General features: G+C 54.6%; 1 protein-coding gene across 5 annotated transcripts in view; it reads right to left on the reverse strand.

Moving 5' to 3' along the window:
• FAT1 (FAT atypical cadherin 1) overlaps nucleotides 1-4,556 on the reverse strand; it is a 104,906-nt gene extending 100,350 nt beyond the window's left edge. For 4 of the 5 annotated variants that reach the window (XM_085058822.1, XM_085058821.1, XM_085058819.1 and 1 more), the window contains exon 1: nucleotides 2,244-2,445. The gene's annotated coding sequence lies outside the window, so the exon portion shown is untranslated. Of the gene's footprint in view, nucleotides 1-2,243; nucleotides 2,446-4,124 lie in introns of those variants that run through there. The other variant, XM_085058820.1, reaches the window with a different exon arrangement.
• Between the last annotated feature and the right edge of the window lie 1,444 nt (nucleotides 4,557-6,000).

Raw genomic sequence — 6,000 nt, forward strand, 5'->3', positions numbered from 1 at the left:
AAAAGACCAAACAAAGTTTATCTTCTACATAATGTATCCTTCCCATTCTACATAATGGGAGGCATATATTGAGGTATTTATGCCCCCACCAATAGAAGTCTTAGGTAGAAAAAGGGCCTAAATGAGGCCACATACCCAAGTGAGTCTTAGTCACACTGCTATTCTTTTTCTACATGCAAGATCTACCAGTTGAGTCCAGAACCTACCTCCCATGCAAAACATTGACTATTTACGTTAAAGGTTAATTTTGATCAGCACATTCAACTGATGCCATCTGACAGAAATGCACTGTGAAACTAAACAGTCATGACAGGATTTCTAGTGTAGCAGTCCACGAGAGATCGTGTGACTTTACATGCTGCACAAACTGTGGTTACACCTACCCTTTCAATTGTTTAAAAGCAATTATTTATGTAGTCTGATGGGAAAAAAGAAATACCAGGTTTAGATGTTTCAACATGCTTAACTTTCCAATCAAACAAACTAACAGTGTCTTTTGCTTTTCAGAGAAGGAGGGTGTCTGTTTTGGTATTCCAAAAATTAACACATGATGAGAGTGTATGGTAGTGTTACTTCAGTAAAGCTGGTAAGTTATTCAAGAAATGTACATTGTCGCTAAGATTAACATAACAGTTTCAACTTGTGACTAAAGTCCAGTAAGTTTTATGTTTGTATTCCCCACATCATGACTTAATCTCAGGAGCTACTCTGATTTATGTTTTTGAGATGTTAGCTGTTAAAAAGAAGATGCAGCAGCTACATTCAAACAACAGGCAAAGATTTGGAAACCAGAATGATTTTTTGTGTGAAACAAAGATTCACACAGAGAATTTTGACTGTTATCTGTAGGCAGTTACTTACTTACTGGTGTATCTAATACTTAACTCACCAGCTGTGCAAGGAAAAGTAAAACTCCAATCTCTATGAATGAGAGTTTGATTGAAATTGAGCATGACACTTTAAAATTTGTGAACACAAAAATAGTTCTACAGATCTTGAATGCATTTTTAAACTTAAAAAAAAGAAGTAAATCTTCAACAGTTTGAAGCCATTTTACACCTGTTTACTTGCACTGATAGCTGTGTTAACTTAGCCATACAGAGTTCTTTAGCATGCTTAATTAAAAAAAACAGACCATCCTACCTCTGGAATGACTACTAAAGCTCGCCTTTCAGTCTCCTAAAATAGATTTTAGGATTTTACAGTGAATAAAACAAAAACTTTAAAAGTTTAGAGCATGCACGTATTTTACTCACTAAATAGCTGAATTATTTCCACGTGATTAGAAAAGCAGATGGGAAATACACATCTATTCCACAATATTCTTTTCTTTTATAGAGAGACGGCAGAGGTGGCAAAAGAATACAGGTAGTATTTCCTATGCAACTCCCCATGAACAACTTGCACGCAAGTATTTAAACCACAGGAAAACCTGCTTCTAGAAGGCAGCATTTCTTTAACTTATTAATGCGCTTCCGAAAAAAAGTTTACAACAGGGGGATACTGTCAGCGGTAAGACACGGCGTCACTTACTGACGAGAGAGATTAAAAAGCGCATCTTTCAAACATGACTTTGTTCTGCTTCTACTGCCCTAAAGAAGAATAAAAGCAGCAGCTGAAGTCGACTGATGGATCTAGCCCCGGGCGCTTCCGGGGAGCCGCTGCCAAACGTCGGGTCCTGGCGGGCACTGCCCTTTACCTTTCGGGGCAATCCGGCGAGGAACGCACCGAGGGACCCGGGGTGGGAGTGCGAACAAAGGAAGAAACTCATCCTAAGGTACTTCTCACCCGCCGCGAACCGCCCCTGCCGGCTCACCGGGGAACGAAGTTTGCAATGGCCCATCAGCCGCACTCACAGACACCTTGCCTCGGGGAAGGCACCACCGCCAGCTCTTTTCGTCTGCTCAGCTCAGGCGGAATCCGCGCGCTGAACTCCTGCTGGCTCTCCGGGGAGCGCGGCCCCAACTCCAGCCCGGCCGGCCGCCGCCAGCCGGGGGGAACAGAGCGCCAGGGCCCGGCGACCACCCCTGCGCGGCGGGGAACAGGGGGAGGGGGCCGGCGCCGCCCGCAGCCCGCCCCGCCGGGCCCGCAGCACGAGGCGGCCGCTCGCCCAGCGCCTCCGGGTGGCTTCGCCCCAGTCCCGGCCTCGCCTCGGAGCCTCAACTTTCCGAGGGGTCCCCGCCGCCCGTCCTCCCCCACCGCCAAAACTTCTCCCAACTTTCCCGGCCGGCCCAGCGCCTCACCTCTCTGCGGCTCGCTGCCTGCGGGGCGAGGGCGCGGGCCGGGGCCAGCCCCGCACGGTGCCTACCGCGCCGCTGCCCCTTTCTTCCCCGGCCACCAGCGCGCCTCGCCGGTGCCTCGCCGGTGCCTCGCCGGTGCCTCTCCGCCCCCTGCGGGCCGCTGCGCCCCCCGCCGCCGGATTCCTCCGCGGCGCTGGACGGCCGCCCCTCCGGAACTCGTTTCTGCGGCGTTCGGCTGGAGCGGCGGCAGCCCCCGCACCTCTGCCCGGCCCCGCCGTGGAAGGACGAAACGCGGAAAAGAACAGCGGGGGAAGGGCGAACCACAACCACAAGCCGTTGCTCCCGAACAGTGGCCCGAGGCTGGGGGGCCCGTCACCTCCGCCGCGCTAGCCCCGCTCCTGCACGACGGGAGCGGCAGGGAAGGGGGTGCCGGTCCAGGGACGAGAGCGACTTCGCGTACGGCGAAGTCCTCCCCCAAAGAGGCTACTCAGAAACTTCGGAAAGCTGCCGGGAATGTCTTACGGGGGTGGCGAGGGAGACCGTCAGAGCCCGCGGAAACACGCGGTCCTCTGCCCTCCGAGGAGCAGTGGATACCCGGGACAAGTCCCGCGGTGCCGCCAGTACCGGTGGTACCAAGAGGCGCCCAGCGGCGACCGGCGCCTGGGCAGCCGCTCCCCTTCCCGCTGGCGGCCGGACTGCCGCCCCCAGACCGCGCCGGCGGGCTTGGGCTCACGCCTCCCCACCTCGGCTGGGCTGGGCGAGCCGCCGCTCAACGGCCAGGCGGAGGAGGGAGGTCTCAGCAGAAGCCAAAAGAAACTGGCGGCTCCCGCTGCTCCCCGGCACTGCTGTAAGGAACGGCGCCCTGATCCGGCGTCGGGAAAAGCAGCGGCAGGGAGAGGGAGTGCGGAGCCAGGGATACAGCCGGGGGAGCGCGGCGGCGACCACCCTCCGGCCCGCGGAGAGGGTACGGGCTATCTCAAGCGGAAAAGCGCTCTGCCAGATTCATGCTGAAGGGAGGTCTGTCGGTCTGTCAGCCCTCCGTTAAAGATTAATACTCCGAAATAGTCCTCGAAGGATTCTCCGCTCATTAATAAGAGATCACACTTAATAACGATCACACGTTTGCCTGGGAAATCCCGTCCCGGCGGACTCACGACGAAGCCGGGTTGTAGGCAGGAGACGCCGGCGGGGGCGCATTTACCACGCATTAGCCCCGCCACGTCTTTTATTAGCCACATAAATAAATACAGCCGGCGGCGCAGGGGGCCCCTCTGCAACCACAGCCTCAAGCGCCCAGGGCTGCAGGTCAGAAGGAACCGACCCCGTCAGAAAGCGCTGGCTCCCAGGGTCACCAGCCCGCAGCCGGGCGGCTCCGCCCCGTGGCGCCCGCGCCCCCTCCCCGGGGCTGGCCCTGCAGCCCCCGGCCCGGGCACCGGCTGCCCCGCGGCGGCGGCGGCGCAGTTCCGCGGCGGCCGGGCAGGGGGCGCCGCGCCACAGCGCACGGGCACGGCAGCCAGCCCGGCTCCGGCTCCTCCGAGGGGAACGCAGCCCAGCCGGTAGCCCCGCGGCGACAAGCCCGGCCCCGGCTGTAGGGCTTCGGGTCGCGAAACTTGAGCCTCGCTCTCCCAGTGAAGGGGAGGTAAGGCTGGGGGTGCCGTCATCTCCAGGTACGCGTAGCTTTGCATACATACAGTCGATGTGCGGGTATATATACACATATTGATATGTACGCAAACATACACACTCTTCACAGTTACAAACTACGGGTTGAATCGAAGACCCGACTGTTTTCAGTAACGCAACAAATTAGAGCACTAGAACTCTCAAGGGAATCATCCCTCTCAGCACCCTGCTGATAATAAACTCATTAAACAAAGAACTCACCAGACCAGCTGGACTCGGCACTCTTCTGACAAAGTCCGCTCCAGCTCAGTTCATCTCCGCACGCTTCCTCCCCCCGCTTTCTTTTTTGTCCTTTGGAGAAGGCGCGAGCAATGCCCCGGTGCCCGCACGCCTCTAGAGCGTGCACCCCGCGGCGGCCCTGGCGCTCAGCGCGGCCCCGGCGCGCAGCCAGCGCGGCGCCCGGCCCCACCGCCACAGCGCGGCATGTCGGCTCCCACCCATCCGCCGCTTGAAACTTGAGCGAGGGGAGAAGCAAAAATGGATGGGGAGTAGAAGAAGAAGAAGAAGAAAAAAAAAAGAAGAAGAAGAAGAAAAAAGGCCAAAGGGAGGGAGAGATCCAACTTTCTTAAGACATGTCCAGGCAAAGAACGGGCAGAGTTGAGTTACAGCAGCGGAGAGAGTGAGAGTGGGGACGCTGCGCCGGCTCGCCGCTTCCTTCCCTCCCTCTCTTCTTCCCCCGCCTTCCTCCCTCCCTCATTCCCTCCCTCTCTCTCCGTCTTCTTTCGCACCCTGTCCGTCCCCCTCGGACCCTGCTCACGGCAGCACCACCCCCTCCGTGCCTTCGCCGCTGCGGTGGAGCGCGGCGGCGGGAGCAGCACTTACCTCTCCGCGCCAACGCGGCTCTGCGCGGGGTCTCCGGCGCGCACCGGGGCCGCGGCCGCCCGCCCTCCCGCAGGTGAGGCGCGGTGCCCGGCACGCCCCCGCCGCCCCGGCCTCCCGCCGCCGCTGCTCCCCGCGGCCGCCGCCGCAAGGCCGCTCGACTCGGCGGGACGGCGCTGCCCCCGCCGCACGCTGCGGGCTCCCCGCAGCAGCGCCTGGCGGCTCCTGCTCGGCGGGACACAGCCGCGAGCTTAACCGGGAGGCTCCAAGTGGGCTGAGCACGGGAATCTCCCACTTTCTCCCGGCCACGTTAAGACAAGAATAGTTGTTCTCTTCCGTCCTCTTCTGTTTTCTTCTTTTTCCTTTTTCTCTTTTCTTTTTTCCTTCTTTTTTTCTTTCCCCCTTCTTTTTCTTCCACTTCTTTTTCCTTGTTTTCTCTTTTCTTCAAGGGAAGTGTATTTCTCAAAGCACAGCAAAAAAAAAAAAAATAAGTGTAAAAGGGCAGCTCCTTCTCCAAAATAATAAGCCATAACCAAACAAGAGGTATTTATAATGTGATTCTCCCTCATTTAAAGTCAGCCCCAACCAATTAGTCTTCCTGAACAAAGTTCAGGACATGTTGCACTGCATAGTGACAGGGATCAGCTGAAAGAAGTGGCCTGAGTAGTCCCTGAATGATGTGGTTTATAAAATTTTGGGAAAACTACAGAAAATGCTTTAAAAGTTATTTGCCTGAGAGACATAGTGTAACAGTAAATTTGTAAAACACTCTGAGATTCTTAGAAGGTAAAATATGCTCCTACTAAACAATTTATCCCTAAGGACCTTAAAGTCATGGCCTTCTTCCAAAAGTCAAATTGACTTCTGAAGACACTGGATCATTATTTCCTATAAGAGACACCACTAAAATCTATCAGCCAAATGAGCATGCAGGATTCTAGGTTAGGAAGAGCAGATACAAACTGCAGTATATAAATACTAAGTACATTTCCAAATAGTGCATACATGCCATTTTAGTCTAGGAATGTTCGCTTTGATCAAACCTCTGGAAAGTTTACTGCCAAAAATCCTTGTCCGTATAGATTTCCACAACAGACACAGCTGACTGATTTATTTAGCATCTCATCTTCTTTCTAAAGACCCGAAATGGAATTATACTGAGTCCTTATCCAAGTGCTACTGGGCCAAATGACCTTTTCTTCTGTGAAAACTGCTTCAAAGTGATTTGCATAAAATAAACTGCATTGAAAATAGCATT

This window comes from Lichenostomus cassidix, chromosome 4 (genome assembly GCF_008360975.1).
Source record: "Lichenostomus cassidix isolate B80296 chromosome 4, HeHo_3.0, whole genome shotgun sequence".
Classification (NCBI taxonomy): domain Eukaryota; kingdom Metazoa; phylum Chordata; class Aves; order Passeriformes; family Meliphagidae; genus Lichenostomus; species Lichenostomus cassidix.